Source organism: Mastomys coucha, unplaced genomic scaffold (assembly GCF_008632895.1).
Source record: "Mastomys coucha isolate ucsf_1 unplaced genomic scaffold, UCSF_Mcou_1 pScaffold17, whole genome shotgun sequence".
Taxonomy (NCBI): Eukaryota; Metazoa; Chordata; class Mammalia; order Rodentia; family Muridae; genus Mastomys; species Mastomys coucha.
In genome coordinates this window covers 10024608-10043929 of record NW_022196899.1, presented here as the reverse complement: position 1 = coordinate 10043929, position 19322 = coordinate 10024608, and the positions used below count along the sequence as shown (strand labels likewise).

Below are 19322 nucleotides of genomic sequence, written 5' to 3'. Positions count from 1 at the left end.
TACACACACACACACACACACACACACACACACACACACACACACACACTTCTTAAAAAATTCCCTTGTTGGTAAAAGAGACAACTAACAAATCAAAATCAAAGCCATGACCTGCCTGTCTAACAAAGGGCCATCACTTATTCAGGAAGTAAGCACATACATGGTTCAGAGACAGATTACAAATACCAGCTGGCAACATATGTAAGTGCTTTGTGGAGAAAGTGCTTTGAACACCAACTACTGCAGTCCCTGACAAATGATTCAGCAGACATGGTTCTAAGAGCCGCTCTCTAACATTCTCTATGCACTTATAACGGCACTCGATCACAGCAGTTTTCCAATTTGGGAACAGAGCATACACCAAGAACAGCAGTGTATGAAAGAACTTGCAGACTTCTGCCACCTTTGCTTTTCAAGTACTCTGACACAGAATAATTCCATTACCTCCTTTCTCGTTATAGATTTTAACACTGCTGCAAAACATGGGAAGTCTGGTCACAGCTGTCCTTTTACCTAATATGATCTTGTTCTGGTCAGAATTCAATATAAGATACTTAACTTTTTTTCATGTATTTTTTTTTATGAGTTACAAAACACTTTCCTCTTTCTTATATTATATGAAAAATTATAATATTTAAGCACAAGAAATTTAACTTAGCTAGTTTGTTGAACTGAACAGAGCATTTAGACATTTAATCACAAGGATGCGGCAGTTTAGCTTGTATTATTTCCCAACTTGTCAGAAAAATTGACTCCAACATGGCTTGTGGCAGCAATTCAAACTTACCGATAAGAAATCAGAGGAACCAAAAGTGAAGCAATTTGATTCCATGGGCAGCACAGTCAAGTTGCCAGGAGAAAGTATGAGTTTCGGGTAACTGAGATAAGATGGTTCTTAAGTCAGCAGGCAACTTTATGAAGAGGTAAATTTGAAATCAAAAGCGATAACTAACTCTCTACGCTGGGTCTTGGTTGTGTCTTATTCCGTGTGGGATTAATAAAAACATTCTCCGACTCTGAGGAAGAAGCACAAGGAGGTGATTGGAAAGGATAACCTCTGTGAGTCGTACATGTATGAGAAATGAAGCTGCTGATTCTATGGCACTGTGGGGGGTGGTGTTATTGCAGCAGGCATGAATGTGCTGTGCAAACTATGAGCAATAAATACATATATTAATGTACTTCTGAGTAATGTGATGCTGAGCCATCCAGGAAAAATACCTGCATTAAAAAATATTCATGTTTCCTGGGCATTCGCTTCTACAGTTGCTATGAAGCTGGTCCATGATGATGCACATGATGGAGTTTGAGGTGTGGGCTAAGAATAAGCCCACATGGGCAACTCAGGCAGATGCAAACAGATGAAGCCACAGAAACTGTGCTCTAAGCTCCTGCCTTTCCGTGACAAGCCCTGCTCTGTCTGTTGTTCCTCTGTACTGATGGGGAGGAGATGGATTAGGCTTGTCTCCAAAGTCTCCTGAAACTTACATGCTCTGCCCTGTCTCTGCTAACACCCGATAAACAGGCCTCGTGAAGCCCTCATCGAAGCAGCCGCCTACAGACCATCATATAAGTGAAGAGCAAACTGAGCATCCTGATGCCTCCCTCCCTCTTAGGATAATGAGAAGTGCTGTCTCCTAACTGGAAGGATTAGTGATCTCTCCCACAGTGTAATGTGCATAATAGAATGTGTCAAGAATTCAATCCATGTCTCCATGTAGCATGCCCTGTATAGTACAGACTTAAGATAACATTGACTTCTGCTTGTGTTGTTAGTTTTCCTGCCTGTTCCATACGTTGTTGACTCACTAGTCCCTAATCATGTAAGTTAACTCTTTACATTTTACATTTACACACACACACACACACACACACACAAACACACACACACATCTTAAAGAACTTCCTTGTTGTAAAAGAGACAGCTAACGAATCGAACCCATCACATGCCTTTTTCCCTATTTTCTTGCTGTAGGTAGAAGATCTATGCTCAACAGCTTTAGGCAGGACCGGAAAACCTTTCTTTATCTATAATATATGTGAAATTATAACTGTGTGCATTTCAGACTTAGTTTTTCCGGACTAAGCAAATAAGGTAACATCAAGTAACTCTACACAAAAAAATACCTGGAATATAACAGATTTCAAAATCCGTGTCATCTTCTTCATGGTTTCTACACTGTGCCTTCCCAGGCTTTTGGATAAAGCAATAGACTTTCAAAGGAAATTTTTAGACAGTGAAAGACTGAATTTAGAAATTTGGAAAAAGCATGTTAATAGTAATGCATTAATGTATAATCTTTACTTATAGAAGGCATAGGAAGTCACTGTAACGACCCAGGAATGTGGACTGGTCAGTTCCAGGAACTTGTTGGTCACAGAGACCCCCTCCAGCTAGGGCCTAGAATAAGGAACAGGATAGCGTTCAGCCATTAAGAAGATAGCATTGCCCAGAATAAGGAACAGGATAGTGGTCAGCCATTAAGAAGATAGCATTGACCAAACCACATTCCTGTTGACAATGTTTTACTCATGACCCTGACTCAACCAGGGGTTGGGTCCCTTTGGAATTTTCCACTGTTTTTTATGTTATGTTTCCTTGGTAACCCTCTCACCCCACCCCCCCAGTTTGTGTTTTTTCCCTTTAAATAGCCCTCACTTCTTGTGTTCGGGGTTAAACCCCTCTGACCTGCCAGGCTATGAGTTCGACCCCAGATCTGGCTTATCCCAAATAAACCTCATGTGCTTGCAGCAAGATTGGTCGGCCTCTCGTGAGTTATTGGGTGATCACATCATCCCGAGATTTGAGTGAGGGTCTCCCCAGTTCTGGGGGGTCTTTCAACAGCAGGAAGGATAGCCTTGGACTCTCATCCTTGAAACTCATTATCTGCACATTCTTCTTAAGCAACAGGTCCAGGCATTCAAGTGTACTACCCACCCTTACGTTACTAGGTAAGAGAGCAACATGCTGAAGACTGAGTGAGGATAAGAGACTTCTGTACAAGTTTAATGTTCCATTTTCCTGTCTACCTTTGGGGATGAGGAGCTAAAACAGAATGTAGAGACTCTTGCCATGCAGGCAGCAGGACCCATGTGATAGACGGTCACGGAATGCTTGATGAGCTACAGGAAGCCGATGTGGTGAATCTGCCATAGAAGCAGCAGAAGATGGCACCATCGCAGTTCAGTGGTAGAACACACATCATGCTTCATTTTGTGTATTTAAAGACAACCAAATTTATCCTCCAAATTCAGACTTTCTATAAGATATATATATTTTTTACTATTAAAAAAAAAAGTCTTAAGCTAGATGTGACTGTGCACCTGTAATACCTGTAGTGTGTTGGGAAGGGATAGGAGGATGCTGGCTGCCACAGTCTAGTTCCAAGTTCAGTGGCAGACACTGTGTCACAGGAATAAAGTAGAGTGTGGTATAACAGAACACTCAGCATGCTTTTTCAGTCACTGTGCACATGCAGGAGTGCTCACACTACCACACATACATATACATAAACCACCACCACCACACATAGGTCTGTTCTTTCTCTTCATCTGCTCTAGGCCTGGTTTTGAAGCTGAGAACAAGAAATGACACTGAAAGCCATAGACAAACTTTTCTTGTGTTAAGTCTTCTATTCTCCTATATCCTCAGGTGTGTGTTCCGAACTTCCATATAACTGTTTTAATTTGCTTTCTACTGCTAGTGATAAAACATCACGGACTAAAGCAACTTGTAAAATAAAGGTTTTATTTGACTTTAATCCTGATCACAATCCGTCTTTGAGGGAAGTAATGGCAGAAACTCAAAGACAGGAACCAGGGAGTAGGAAGCTATGGAGAAAAGTTGCTTACTAGCTTGCTCCCCATCGCCTGATCATCCTGTTTTCTTATACAGTTCAGGACCACCTACTCAGAGATGGTGCCACCCACAATCAGCTAGGCCCTTCCACATCAATCGCTGATCACAAACCTGTCCCATAGACTTGCCTACATTCTGACAGAGACATGTTCTCAATTGAGGGTCTCTCTGCTCTAATAACCACAGCTTGTGTCAAGTGGACAAAAAACTAACCAATATAACAATGAACAGCTCCAAATATGGCTATATTAACTGCATACCACTTAGATTCTTTAAAGATAATATATATCTCACATAACCAGCCTGCAGTCCCACTCAGGTCTATGGGTCTCTTCAGCCGGAGGTTAGACAGGACCTGCAAAGTCAAACGGTTGAGAACAAAGAGACAGATGCCAAGTAAATTTTTATCAAGGCATCTATTTACTTGGGGGCATTTTGAACATTTATAGGCGGGCAAGAATGAAAGCGAAAATCTCTAGGAACAAGGTATATGCATAACGTAAACAAAAGCCGCAGACAAAAAGACGCCAAGTTCTCTGCAAACTCAAAAGTTCTCATGCAGGTAAGCAAGCAGGCAGACAGGTGTAGCTTCCTCTGAAATCCTCAAAGGCGGGCTGCAGTGTAGCGGGCCATTGTCTAGGCCCAGCAGGTGTCTGCCTCCAGTCTCAGGCTGTCCCTCTGCCGGGGAGCTGAGGCAGGGGGCAGGGAGCCAACAATCTAAGGTAATACATCTTTCTTTTTAAATTTTCTTAGTATTTTTATTTGTCCTAATGTTATGTTAGATCTAATGCATTCTTTTTTTATTAGATATTTTCTTTATTTACATGTAAATTTCTCCTTTCCCAGTTTCCCCTCCAAAAAACAAACAAACAAACAAACAAAAACAAGAACAAACCCCTGTTGCCTCCCCCCTCCCCATGCCTGCCATCCCACCCTCTCCCACTTATTGGCCCTGGCATTCCCCTACACTGGGGCACAGAACCTTCACAGAACTGAGGTCCTCTCCTCCTATTGATGATCAAATTTGCAATCCTCTACTATACACATGCTGCCAGAACAATCAGACCCACCATGTGCAGTCCTTGGTTGGAGGTTGAGACCCTGGGAGCTCTGAGGGTGCTAGTTAGTTCATATTGTTGTTCCTCCTAAGGAGCTGAAAACCCTTCAGCTCCATAAGTCCTTTCTCTAGCTCCTTCATTGGGGACCCTGTACTCAGTTCAATGGATGACTGTGAACCTCTACATCTGTATTAGTCAGGTACTGTCAGAGCCTCTCAGGAAAAAAGAAAAGAAATCAAAATATTCTGTTAGTTTCTTTGCTTATTCTATAATCTTAAGTAAAAAACATACATCACTAATTTATGCTGTCCTTAAACAGACATGTTGCAGACTCTAAATATAATAATTATCAACCAAATTCTTTCATTTTTCAATTTGAATAAAGCACGGCCCTGGGCTTTCTGTCCTGATTCAACATGATCTTCGGCTTCCAAAGCAGATTTCATGCCTTAGGAATCTTTACCTTAAATCACTTAAAATAGAGGAGATTATCTTTGCAAGTACTTCTTCACTTTTAAGTGCAAGTCTGTTAAGCAGTGCTTCCCTGGTGAACTCCTAGAATGGTGGTACATTTAACATATATGTACTTCCTCACACTATCTCAACTATATGCAGATATTTTGATGTCAAGATGAATGGATGCTCTCTTGGGTTAAGAAGAATCTACCTCTGATTCTAAACCAGTACAACAAAGCAGTCCTGAAGATGGAGCAAGCTGTGTGGTCAGGTTTCTACAGGCATACAAAAGCACCTTAGCATAGTGAGCTCAAGATGAATGTTCCAAGGTTGGCAGATGGACAACAAGGTCTTCAGGAGGAAAGTAGAGGTGGTGAATTCTTTATGTGTAGACTCTTGCTTCATAACCATGAAAATGAAATTTTCCAAGAAAAGACTTTGAAAGGAAGAACTCTCCTTGATATACTATTCTTTATTTGTCTCATGCAAGATATATTAAAGGAAAAGGAAAACAAAAAGAAGAGCCTAGGGTAGTAATAGAGGTTGGAGGTGAATATGTCCACAGGAAGGCGAACATGGAAATTCAGGTACTTAGACTATCCAGATGAGGTTGAATTAGAATTAACTGCTAGCTGTACAATGCATGACACATGTTTATATTGTCCTCATTTATATGAAATTAGAAACGATCACTGTTTCCCTAGACCCCATATTTCTCTTTCACTGGACATGTTTCAACAAGCCTTAGGACAAGAGGAGTCTGTGCAAAGGATTTGTGGATTTGGGGTGGGGGTAGAATCCAGGGTATTCTATGAAGATAACTCTCAGGTATTTGGTTTACAGGCTTGTGCTACCAGGCCTGACTGTAATTCAACCTCTTTATATATATATTTTCAACTTACTGCTTTTTATAAGAGGAAAAAATGTACTGCATTGAGAGAAATTAAATACATTACTATACAACCCAGACACAAAACCTTCAACCCACAATTTGTCCTGCCTACAAGTCTTGCATGGGTAAAGATGGAGCAAAAATTAAGGCAATAGCAAACCAATTACTGGCTCAGCTTGAGACCCATGCTTTGAGAGAGATCCCACTCCTGACACTACTCATGATAGGCTCTCCTTGCAGACAGGAGCCTAGCATAATCGACATCAGGGAGGCTTCCCCGAGAAACTGATGGAAACAGATGCAGAGGGCCACCGCTAAACAGTAGGATGGAACTTGGAGAATTCTGTGGAAGAGGGTAAGGAAGGATTATAGGAGCCAGAGGGTTCAAAGAAAACCAACTAATCTGGGTTCATAGGGTCTCACAGAGACTTAACTGCCAACCGGGGACTATGTATGGATTGACCTAGGCCCTCTGCACACATGTAATAGTTGTGCAGCTTGATCTTCATATAGAACAGCAGGAACAGGGCTGTCTCTGACTCTGCCTTTGGGACCCTTTCCTCCTATGCAGCTGCCTCATCTAGCCTCATAGGATAGGATGTGCCTAGTCATACTGCAACTTGATAAGCCAGGGCTGATTGATATCAATGGAAGACTTCCTCTATTCTGATGGGAAATGGAGGGAGAGTGAATGGGGGTGGGGTTGGAAGTGAAGGACTCTGAGAAGAGGAGGGAGGGGAAACAGGTCATAAAGTAAATGAATAAATTAGCTAAAAATGCATGAGTATATTTATAGCAACGTTATACAATTGTTTGCACAGAAGAAATGCTAATATGGGAGAGTTCTATGGTTTTTTGGTAAGGGAGAAAGGGGTAAACCTATCATCTTTGAGAGGTGAGATAAAAAGATGGCTTGTACTCATGTCCATTGGTGTATTTTTAAAAAAGCACTGAAGGACATCTCAGAATTTTCTAGAAGTAGTTACCTGGTCAGTGAAGAAATGGAGCCTAAAGGTTGACAGGACATTGGTGTTAATAGAATGAGCTTCCAAACTACTGTTGCATGGGATTAGGATCTGACTTGCTAAGAAAGGCCCCCTTCAGCATCAGATCCATGACTTTGATCTCAGTGTCCCCAGTTCTTTCCAGCAGCCCCAAGCAGGTCTCAGTCAAACAAAACTCTGTCCACTCAGAATTAAAGAATGGATTTAGATAAGCCTGAAACCGTAGGAGTATGCCGTGAGCTTCACCCCTCCAAGTCTTCCTTTACTAATTTTCTCTTCCTCTAGACAAGTAATTCTCAACCTGAGGGCAGGGGGTAATGTCCTCAGAAGTCATCTTTGGTTGTCAAAAAGTGGAGGGGAGGGGAGTCTCAAATAACATCTAGAGTACAGAACCAAAGAAATAGCAGACCATCCAACAATCACAGGAGCACCTTCCAAAAGCAAGGCGAACAATATAAGAGTTATTTTGCACAAGATGTCAAAATGTGAGATTAAGAAACTTTATATACTATGATAAACTGTCTTCGAAAGCACGACACGAGAAAGGCATCTGGGGAAAATCTGTTAGTAATTAAATGGATTCCTGTGAAGGGTCAGGAGATGGATGGTTTATGGCCACTGGAACATGACAGACAATGCAAGACTTATTGCTGGGCAGAGCAGCTTAGTCGATCTAACAGTAAATATAAGAGCTAAATAAGTCATTTACTGCATACTGTGAAGTGTTTTTTTGGTTGTTTGGTTGTTTGGTTTGGTTTGGTTTGGTTTGGGTTTGGTTGGTTTGGTTTGGTTTGGGTTGGGTTGAGTTGGGTTGGTTACCATTCCACCTACACTAACAGTAAGGTGTGGTTTATGTAAGATCTCCTTTTTAGAAGCGAAGCAGAAACAAAAATCAGTGCTCCCACCGCATAAAGGCTGCATCTCTGTCCTGTCAGTAGTTAGGAAAAGAAGAAAGCTGTGCTGACTGAGTAGTCACCGGACACTTGGGCAGGAACAGGAGAAAAGGAGAGGAACTCTAGGAATCTGAGAGAGGACCAATATGGCAATCCCTGAGTAGAGTGAGGCCACCATGCTAAGGCTCAGAAGATGATGCTCTGAAAAGCAGAGACCCATCAGTAATGGCAGAAATGCAACAGAATCCAAGGTACCAGGGAAAGTTTAGTTAGAAATTATGACTGCACGTAACAATAAAAAGTGGACAAGAGGGCCAGAATCTTCTTCTTCAAAAGCATTGATGCCCCTGGTCTCCCAGCTGCTTCCCAGTCCAAGCAGCAGAACCTCTCAAAGGGAGCTGGGCAGTGAAGGCTGCAGGCAGTCTAGGACTTGGCATTCAACTGATGGTTATATATTACTCTTCCAGTGTTTATGGGAAATGTACTTGGTTACTTTTATAAGGGTTTTCAAAGAAAAGGAGAGGAGGAAAGGAGGAAGACCATTGTCCCCTCTGTCTTGTGAAACCCTGCCTAGAAACTTGGCTTCATGGAAGTGTTCCTGATGTCATTATTGAGCTAATCCAGTTCTCAATAAATAATAATGATGGCCTTTGAGAACAACACTGTCCTTCCACTGATTACTGCTGAGTCATCATGCCATAATCTCTTTTTTAACATGTACTTTCTTGTGTGTTTGGCTCCAGTTATTTCCTCCTGATCCAAATTGTGAAAACACGCTTGGTGCCAAATAAGGATGTAGAAATGCTGAACTTTGACAAATCCTAGTGAATTTAAGGAAGAAAAGAGGCAGTCATATTCAGTGGACCCCTCAGCATCACTTTGATCTGCCTGTGTGGCTTTTCCAGGAGAGAGATGAACAAATGTACATTCACTTCAGAAAGGCACCAGTGACAAACAAACAAAGCAACTCTCTAATCTAGAGTAAAACAATACATTTACTGAAGGTACTTACGGGAGTATTGGTAAATCAAAGTTATGTATGTCACTGACAAGTACGCACAAACACGGCTGACAACATCCTATAGCTGTACCCTCAAAGCTCTCTGCCCTACACGTGGGCAGTTTCGCCAAAAGCAAACTCCTACTCGCCAGTACATGTTTACTGCTCATGTAACCTTGAGTCTCAGGAGTCTTGGAACTTTCTGAGTTTCCTGAGACTTATGAGCCTCCCTCCTCCATTCTGGTATGATGATTTTCATTCAGAGGTAATAACTACATAAAATATTCTAATTGTCAACTTTCTGCTGCTGTGATAAATATCTAAGATTATCAGTAAGAAACATACTGTTGAGTGTCCAGTCTGTGATATTGGCCCCACTGCTTTTGGTTCTGTAGTAAAGAAGCACATCATGGCAGATATATGGTCGAGCAAGATCAATTCACTACAGGGTCTGATATAACCTAGAGAAAGGAGATAGACCTAGGTTCTACTGTTCTACTCAAGGCCATGTCTTTGATATCTTACGGACCTCTCAATTTTAAAGCTTCCACACTTCATCAGTTGAGACTAAGCCTTTAACCCTAGACCTTTGGGAGGCAATTCCCCATGCCATAAAAGATTCATAAGTTAAAGCAAGTCTAGCAATATCTACCAGTTGTCTTTGACCATTGATTTATATCCTGACTAAAGTAAAACACCAGCAACCCAAGACATGGTCCTATAGAAGCAATGAAACAAGAATACATCTCAAATCATTTTTTTTTTTGAAAGATTGATTAGAAAAACTATTCCTTGCAGAGATCAAAATTCAGGATTAGCTACTAGTGTGAGAACAGGACCAAGGATGGGGGCTGAGAGGAAATGGAGTCATTTGATGAACCTTGGGAAATCAGACGCTAGAGGCCACCATCAGGGTGCAGATCTGAGTTTATTGCATAAACTTATATACAGCGTTTGAGCCAATCCAAAGCCCCTAAATCCTCAACCATTTGTATCTCACTTGCCCGTCATGGTGCCCTAGTGAAGACCTGCCTGATGAGGCAACTCAGAAGGAGGAGGCAGGGAACATCCATCATCCATTAGGACTTTCATGAAGACGGGGAAAGCAATTATGCCCTGTCCTTGGTCCCTTTTTGCTGTTTCATTTGTATTCCTGGAGTCATCTCTGATCACATCTCGAGTAAGGCAGATCTCTTTGAGGACCAGAGCAGCAGGTGGTGCCTTCTTCTCCATTCCACTTTTTCCTTCACAAGGTTGACTTCCACATCCTCCACATGTTATAAATGTTTAGTGAATTTGGGTTTGCTAGTAAATTCAGTATGAACCTAAAAGTCAGAAGACTTCAGTGGCTGTAGCTTTTACTATTTCAGACTGTTACCCCATGTCTTCTCCCTGACTAATCCTGCATGACCTGTTGGGTTACAGGGTGCTATACATTATCCTGAAGGCTAAAGACTGAGGTTCAGAAAGATGACTCTAAAATCCTTTAGATCAGAGAGCCAACAGTAGATTGAATTGGCCTTGACCTGATGCAAAGGAAAAAAAAATTGACCTTTAGTGTCTGTCATTTATCCAAGAGTGGTTCTGATTTATCCAGAAGAGTGCTGATCTATTTTGGTCTGATATCTATAATAAACATGGTCCTCTCTGTTTGGCAAATACAGCATAGAAAGAGAATGAGAACTAACCACGATATCTTATGCACACACATACATTGTCCTGAGTCAAGGGCATGGATAGGTCACAAAGGAAAAAAAAAAGGGAACATGCTACATTAAAGCTGTACATTATTCTGAGCTTGTAGGTTAGTACATTGGAGGTCAAAGGTGCAGGAAGATTGAGCACAGTGTTTTTCTTAAAGCCCAGTTAATTTTAAAAAGACTGAGTATAAAGAATGTGTAATAAGAATGAGTACATACTTATAAATGGTCTCATAGCACATTATTACCTTGGTCACAGGCTAGGGGAAAGGCAAGCTACTGGCAGCATTTCTCAAAAATAATAGAAAGTCATTCCTACAGATTTTTTTCTATACCCTAATATTGTAAGAGTTGTGCGATTACCAGAAAAATCACACAACAGAGCTTAGATTTCTGTTTTAATTTAACATGTGTCAAACACATTCTCTCATCTCACAGCAGAGAGGCTGAGTGAGCCTCAGCCATCCCCAAGTGTTGGAAGAAAAGCAGTCTACAGAGTGGGAGCCACTGGACACTGGTCAAGGGCTGGGAGGTCTTTGCCAGTCATTATTTCAGTGGAGTCCATGCAGACTCCAGAACCTGATAGCCTCGCTTCCAGGGATTCACAAGTAGGTGTGTACAACCCACTGAAGAACACGGTTGAGAAGGTTCATGGGAACATTATTTGTCATAGTCAGGAACTGGAAATGCCTTAAGGTCTCATCAGCAGAAGAGCAGACTGATTGCGGCATATATGCAAGAAAAAATTTGCAAAACTGAGTGGAAAAGTCTGACCAAAAAGGTTGCTCTTCTTGTTAATAATAAAAAAATTCCTCCTCCCCCAAATAACAAACAAATATAAACAAGAAAACAAAACAAAACAAAATCCCTCGATAACATTCCCAGAACACAAGAGGCAGAGGCAGGAGGATCAGATTCTCAGTTCAAGGTTGTCCTCAGCTACATAGCAGATTTTCAAGGACAGCCTGCAGGACATAATAGCAAGTCTCCAAAAAAAAAAAAAAATCATAAGTAATACTTTACAACAAATTCACTGTCTACAATAAAACTAACATCCATGGTATCTAGCATGCGTATTTTCTACATAAAATAATATTCAAATTGACAAAACTCATATTTTGTGAAGGATTTCCCACACAGGCTCTAGCTGAAGGCTTGAGGATTCTGCAGATCTTTGTGGGCTCTTCCAACAGGGTGTTAAGTTCTGAGAAACGGCCTAATTAAATCCGCATAAAATAGAAGAAGGATGTCCACGGCTCTCAAGACACTATGTACCCTTGATGATGCACACGATGGCTGCCCCTGCAGAAAGGGAGTGCATCTTTTAGAACTTAGACATTAACAGGAAAAGTGGAGGTTGAGACCAGTGGTGAGAGGAGTATGGTGAAAGGGAAGAAGCATTTGGGGGGCACAAGAATTCCCCCTCAGAATAGATGGAATCACATAGGTGGTAGATTCCCTTAGCTTCTAAAGTCATCTCCTCAAACGAAAACCCTCTTTCTCATTTTAGACTAATATTACAATGCTGTGAATATATAACTTTCCAGATGCCATTTTACAAAGAAAATAATTGTGGCCAATATTACAGCTACATGGTAAGCCTACTGTATTTAATTGAAATAACATTAGTGATGCCTCAAAATATCAAGTGTACAAATTTCAAGGTCGCTCTGTCTGAATTATCCTTCCAGGGCTGCTTACCAAACAAAACAGGTGCAGGAGTCCAGCGAACCTGGACACCCTTCTGTTGCTGCATCAAAATGTCTGACGTAGCAGCTTAAGAGAGGAATGAGTAGCCGGGCGGTGGTGGCGCATGCCTTTAATCCCAGCACTTGGGAGGCAGAGGCAGGCGGATTTCTGAGTTCGAGGCCAGCCTGGTCTACAGAGCGAGTTCCAGGACAGCCAAGGCTACACAGAGAAACCCTGTCTCGAAAAACCGAAAAAAAAAAAAAAAAAAAAAAAAAGAGAGGAATGAGTAACGTGGGCCTACGGTTTCAGAATGTCCCCATCGGGTCTGGGTCTGCGGTGAGCTGATTACCATGGCAGCACATGGTGAATAAGAGAGAGCTCTTTATGACAGCCACGGTGCAGAAATTGTTAACAAGAAAGGGCCCAGGTCAGCAAAACCTTTCTTCCTGAGCTTGGTTCCTGAGAATTCTGCTCTCATTAGTTGTATACCTTATATCTTTTCATCTTTCCGTTGAGATGTTCAAAATAAAAGTCCTCTCCCAACAGAAGTGTACCTGACAATGGTCTAGCGCATACATTAAGCAAACTTGAGTGGTTTTTCTCAAAAGTACAATCTTAAAACTTAATGTAACATTATAACAAGTAAATAATCTGAAGGAGAAAAAATTTCAAACCTAACGAGAAGAAAGAAGAAAAGTCTTAAATGTTTATGTTCTGACCATAGAAAATATTGTAAAATTATTTTATTACATAAGGGAGAGGACAGTGTTTGTAGAGATATAAACCTCATAAAGATTTTAGGTACTTATGCAACCAAAATACTGCTTTGTTTTTAGGTGCTTTGTTGTATTTTATGATTATTAAGTTTCAATAATTTTATTTTATTGTGATCTACTTTTAATAAAACATAATCCTCATGAAATATTAAGCTATTTTTCATTTTAAGATTATTTTTTTATGTATGTGAATACCTGTGTGAGTGAAAGCCATACACATAGTGGCCAGAACAGGATGGTGGATCTCCTGGAGCTGGAGTTACTACGTGGTTGCGATCTACTTAAAGGGGTGGCTGGGAACCAAACTGAAATCCTCTGAGAAATGAAGGAGATCTCTCAACCACTGGACCACTTCTTCATAATCTTGAATTATTTTCCTTAAATACGGTTTTGAAAATTGTCTAAGTGTCAGCCCCCCAAAACACAATCTTACCCTGAGGTTGTGGGAATTTTAGAATTATTGATTATTTGTGGTGACAGCAGAGCTCAGAGGCCCTTTGAATACTAATTAAGTGCCTTGGCACGTAATACTTGGTGGTTCCGGCTCTACCTTTTCTTCTCCTTTTTATCTGGTTTTCCTTCCTTGTTTGGTGCTTCAGATGAGATATTGCAGTGTTGCTTATGCTGGCCTCAACTTGTCTTCCTATCTATTCCTACGAACTGGCTGGAAGTTACCAGGCCTGACTGAGTTCACTTGTAATAACTGCACATTGCTTCAGTTTTGTTTTTTACTTCCTCCGCCTGGTGTTGGGAAGTTCTGATCTCATAGGAAATTGATCATTTGATGCAAACTTGGGTTGCCTCGGGCTTCTTTGCCCAATTTTCATGTTCTCTTTTAATGTAGGACTTGTCGTTATGATATTTTATTTTTATTTTTTGATTTGGTTCCTGAAACTTGCTGTTTATGCTTCCTTCTTATCTTTTTTTTCTTGCCAAATATCCCATATTTGTCAGTTTTATGACTTTTCCCCCAGCTTTTGAAACGAGAGGTACGTTTTGACTTTGGTGTTGTTTCCTGTTGCTTTCTGTCTCGGCGGTTAACAGCATCTCTGTTCTCCCCGTTTTGGTTGCCTTTGGCTTTAAATTGCTGGTTTCACTGTTTAAAATGGTTACTCATAAATTTTTAGTCATTTTCCTTTCTGAGGTGTGTCTTCGATGAGATAAATGGGTTAGACAGTAATGATTAAAAAATTCTCTGGGAAGAGGAGGACAATGATAGAAAACTTAGAAATGATCAAAAAATTATAGAAGACTTGTTTAGGGGTGTGCCACTTGAACACCATCTGAACCAACAACTTACAGAGAATTTTCTCACACCTGCCTCTTGTTGGTTGCTGAGAAGAGCATTGTTGGCTTTGTCTACTACCTGTGCAGAGTAATGCCAATTAAATTGTGTGTGCATGCGTGTGTGTGTGTGTATGTGTGTGTGTGTGTGTACTTACCTATGAAATTCTAAAACCAAAACTACAAAACAAAGCAATGCACCAAATTTTAAAATGAAAAAAAAATAAGCCAGAAAAATATCCACATATTAAAAAAGGGATAATAACATAATCAAAGCAGATCCCTAGGATTTAATGATGTTGATTGATGAATTAGACTAAGATAAACAGGCATTAAGTCACATCACAATGAAAATTTAAAGCACTGGTTTAGCCAGGAAAGAAACAAAACATAAACAAAAACAAGGCAAGTTGAGAAGCAAGGGAAATGGAAGAGGGAGAGAAAGGACGGGGTGAAGTTCAAAATCTTTCATCTAAAGAATAAGTGTAAATAAAATTTCTTGAAGAATAATGATTAGCTAAAGACACTTTGATCTGTGTCCTTACCACCCTGAATGTGCCCAGTCTAGTCTAAAACCACTTTGGAAACCCTCAATAACCTGAAATAAATTTCTATTTCTAGATAAATTAATAAGGGTACCTGTAAATATATTCTCAGATATGCACTACATCAAAAAAACCGTATTCTTTACACTACCTATAAAAAATTCATTCAAGGTCATCTCACCAAAAGGCAAATAAAATTTTAGGGAAAGTGACTATACATAATAACAGATAAAGATAAGAGCAAAATTTAGAAAATGAAGATATTTTTCAGCTATATATATATTTTTATAATAGAAAATCAATGTAGGCTTTATTAAGTTGTCATCAGGCTATGTCCTATACTATGTAACTCCATATTGTACAAAAGTGTGGTTTTTGCCCTAGGAGATACCATTTTTCAAGCAGTCTTTGACTCCATTTTGAGGTAGAAGAATGGATGCAGTCCCTTTGTAGACCAGAAACCGTGCCATCCTTGAGACACTGCAATTCAGCACAGACTGATGGAGGAGTTATCCCAGGGAATAGTGAAGGATCCAGCCTCTAAGTTTATTGAAATGAATTAAATTTTGAGGCACATGGGTAAGTCGAAATCTTACCAGGAAAACCAGAACTTATTATACATATACGACAGATAGTTTGTCAGTAGATACAGAATTTGTGGGTGGCCCTGTTCTCTGGAATTCCTAATGTACTTGCTTTGCCCAGATCTCCTTTAACCTACCCAGGTATTTCCCTACAAAGAAAGCTTACTGCCTGTCTCAATATGTCCTTAGCCCAAACATGTTACTGGTTCTGACGTGTTCATTTAATAAATATTCATTAGATGCCCGGAATGATCATTGTTTAGCAGCCAGGGTCTGGGATGGTCCCTAGTTTCGTAAACATGACGAAGAACCAGAGTAAACTCATCATGGAACATCTCTAATGGCTTTGTGGGTGCTAATTTCCAGGTTACAGAGAACCCTGTTTGATCTATAGTATAACTCAAGTTAGCTGAGGCTGAAGCACTGTCTTCCATCCCTCTGTTCCTTACAGTGGGCTTAGACCTCTCTTCATAGTTCCTGTTTAATCATGACTTTGTTATTCCCTTATATTTTTACAGAGGCAAAGATATGTGAAAATAAGTACACATATGTGAATGAGTAAATAAACTCTGAATTGACATTATCTATTTGGATATGACAGTCATGTAGCAATACGCAAAATCATATTTTTATTATTTGACACTATAGACAAACATCCTGGAGTGTAAATTTTCCTCTTTTGTGAAACTGAGCATCAATATCTACATCAGTTTTACTGAATTTTAAAAAGGCTTTTATTCAGTCTTATTCTTTTCCAAATACACATGTGTTGCTTTATAACAATATTTTTTTGAGAACTACATTGTTCAGAAACTTTGATTGAATACAATAGATGGCAGTTACACAAATGAAGTTTAATTTAAATTATGTTTAATTTAACTAGGCATATTTGAATGAGATTATTGTCTGCTGCTATACATGCTGGCCCTTGTTAACTGAATCAAGGTTGGGTGGCACGTGACCTGAGTAATTGACATTTACAGAATACTTATGTGACAGACTCTTTCTACATATATTAATACATTAACTTCTTTGTTCTTCAAAGGAATTCTAGGCTGTTTATATTATCATTAATCCCATTTAATGAAGGATGCAATTGGGCTTTAAGAGATTAAATACTTTGTCTAATGTCATTGCGCTTGCCAAATCTTAAACCAGGCAATCTGGCTCCAGTCTCTCAGCCTCACTGTCCCTCTTGCTGTCTAAAAAGAAATTTCATTAGAGGTCAATGTTAAATTATCTCAACTATACAATCCAATAGTTAATCCCAATTTATCAGTAGAATTGGTCACTACATAATAATTAATGCTAATTTTCTTACATTTTATGAGTACGTTGTTTGACTTAAAAGTGAGAAATACCATTAAAACTTAGAAAAGGGATATGAGAATTCAAAAAAACTTAAGTGGTTGGATTTTTCTTACAGCACTAGAATCTAAGAAAGTTAATAAAAGTAGAGTTATTTATATTCCAACTACTTATTTTTTGATGTATAGTCACGCCTTGCTGTCGCCATTTTCCTTGCAAAATCTTTTTATTTCAAGTAGCTTTCCCATAAAGTATGAGTAATAGGGCTGTTTTCAGCAATCATAAGATTACGTGAAGGAGCCCTGCCTTTCACTCTGGGCCCATCACCATTCCATTAAGGAAGAACTATAATTAAAATTTGAACCAAGACAGGGATAAGACATAAGACTGAAGGCCAACTCATTATATTGAATTATTTGCAGAAAAGAAATTAGGGGAACAGTCATCCATTGCTGGTGAGAACGCAAAATTGGACAGCCACTATCGAAATCGTTGTGGCAGTTCCTCAGGAAAACAGAAACCAAGCTACCTCAAGATCCAACTATACCACACTTGGTCATATACCAAAAAGACACTACATCTTACCATAGGGACACTTGCTCAACCATGTTCATTGCCACGCTCTTTATAGTAGCCAGAAATTGGAGACAATGTAAACATTCCTCAACACGAAATGGATAAAGAAAATGTAATACATTTATATAATGTTGTATTACTCAGCCATTAAGAAAGGGAATCATGAAATTCTTAGGTAAATGGATGGCATTAGAAAATAAAAATCATCCCAAGGAAAGTATCACAAACCCCAAATAACAAATATGGTTCTATATTTGCTTATACATGGATGTTAGCTGTCAAGGATGGCCAAGCTTCAGTCCATAGGACCACAGAGGTTATGTATGGTGTAAGGGTCTAAGGGTACCCAGATAGAGCTTGTTAGGAAAGTAAGATAGAATAGATAGTTATGGATGGATGGAGGGGTGAATGGGAAGGTCCAATGGAGAGGGAGAGGAATGAAGGAGATGAGGGAGGAATACCAGGACAGACGGCTAAAATTAAGTTCCATTTGAGCACTAATATGGAATTCCTAAGAGTGTAGATACTTCCTAAAATATATGCATATGTGAAGGTGATCTAAGTGAAATTGTAAAATAATGATGAGTGCCTATCTATTGTCAACAAATGAAGTTTTCAGTACTAGGATTAAATTATATCTAGTTGAGTTTTGTCCAAATGGGTGCCATGGGAACCATCAAATATCCCAGACTGTCGCCAAGGCTGTAGATTCTTCTCCACAGACTAACAACAAGACCCTGTTGATGAAAATAAGACCAACACAGCTTATTGACCATGGAGAATTGAGCTGGTGCCTACATAAAGCCTTCACTCTATGTTGTAGTGTCTTTGGTACAAAAGGGTATCCCCATGCTACTAAAAGAGAATTGTTAAACATAAATCCAGCCACAAACCTGTTAGTCTGCTATGGTATCCTGCCTGTAAGGGATGCTAGTACAATGGGGGCACAAAGGCTAAGGGAGTAACCAACCAATATCTGACAAAAGCCTACTCTGAGAGTTGAATCCAATACCTGGCACTGCTTGGATGACCAAGAGCCTGAGATTGAATAACCCAAGGACATATCATTGTAAAACCAAATATTACTGTTAAGAAAAAAAGGAAAAAGATAGAAAAAAGAACAAACAAACAAACAAACAAATGAAGAAAGAAAGTCAGAGGGGATGGAAGACACAAAGAAAAGGAGGCCTTCTAATCTCTCGTGATCAAAGCTCACATGAACTCACAGAAATTGAAGCTTGAAAAGGACTTGCATCGGTCTGCACTAGGAACTTTACACACAGCTTCCACTTTGTATTTATAGAACTCTTGATGGTGAGAACTAGTGGGTCTCTGTTACTCATGCTTCCTCTTGGGCTCCTTTCCTTCTGTTCGTTTGTTTTGCCCAATTCTAATGTGTTCATTTATGTTTTATCTTATCATATTATTATCCCCTGGAAATTTGCTTGTTTTCCAGTGAGAGACAGAAAGGGACTGGATCCAGATGGAAGGAGAAGGTGGAGAAGAAGTGGGGGGATAGAGGGAGGAGAAGCTGGAATCTGGATTTATGTAAACCGTCTTTTTCTGAATAACCATTCTCACTGCTAAGAGTAAGCCACCGATTCCAGTACTACCAAACTGACACAGATTCCAGTACTACCAAACTCACACAGATTACAGTACTACCAAACTCACACAGAGTACAGTACTACCAAACTC

General features: G+C 39.9%; 1 long non-coding RNA gene across 1 annotated transcript; it reads right to left on the bottom strand.

Moving 5' to 3' along the window:
- Window positions 1-11900: 11900 nt before the first annotated feature.
- LOC116094735 lies at window positions 11901-12660 on the bottom strand. Its single transcript, XR_004120279.1, has 2 exons — window positions 12564-12660; window positions 11901-12164 (listed from the first exon to the last, which is right to left on the bottom strand). It is a non-coding gene; the product is annotated as an uncharacterized LOC116094735 (long non-coding RNA).
- Between the last annotated feature and the right edge of the window lie 6662 nt (window positions 12661-19322).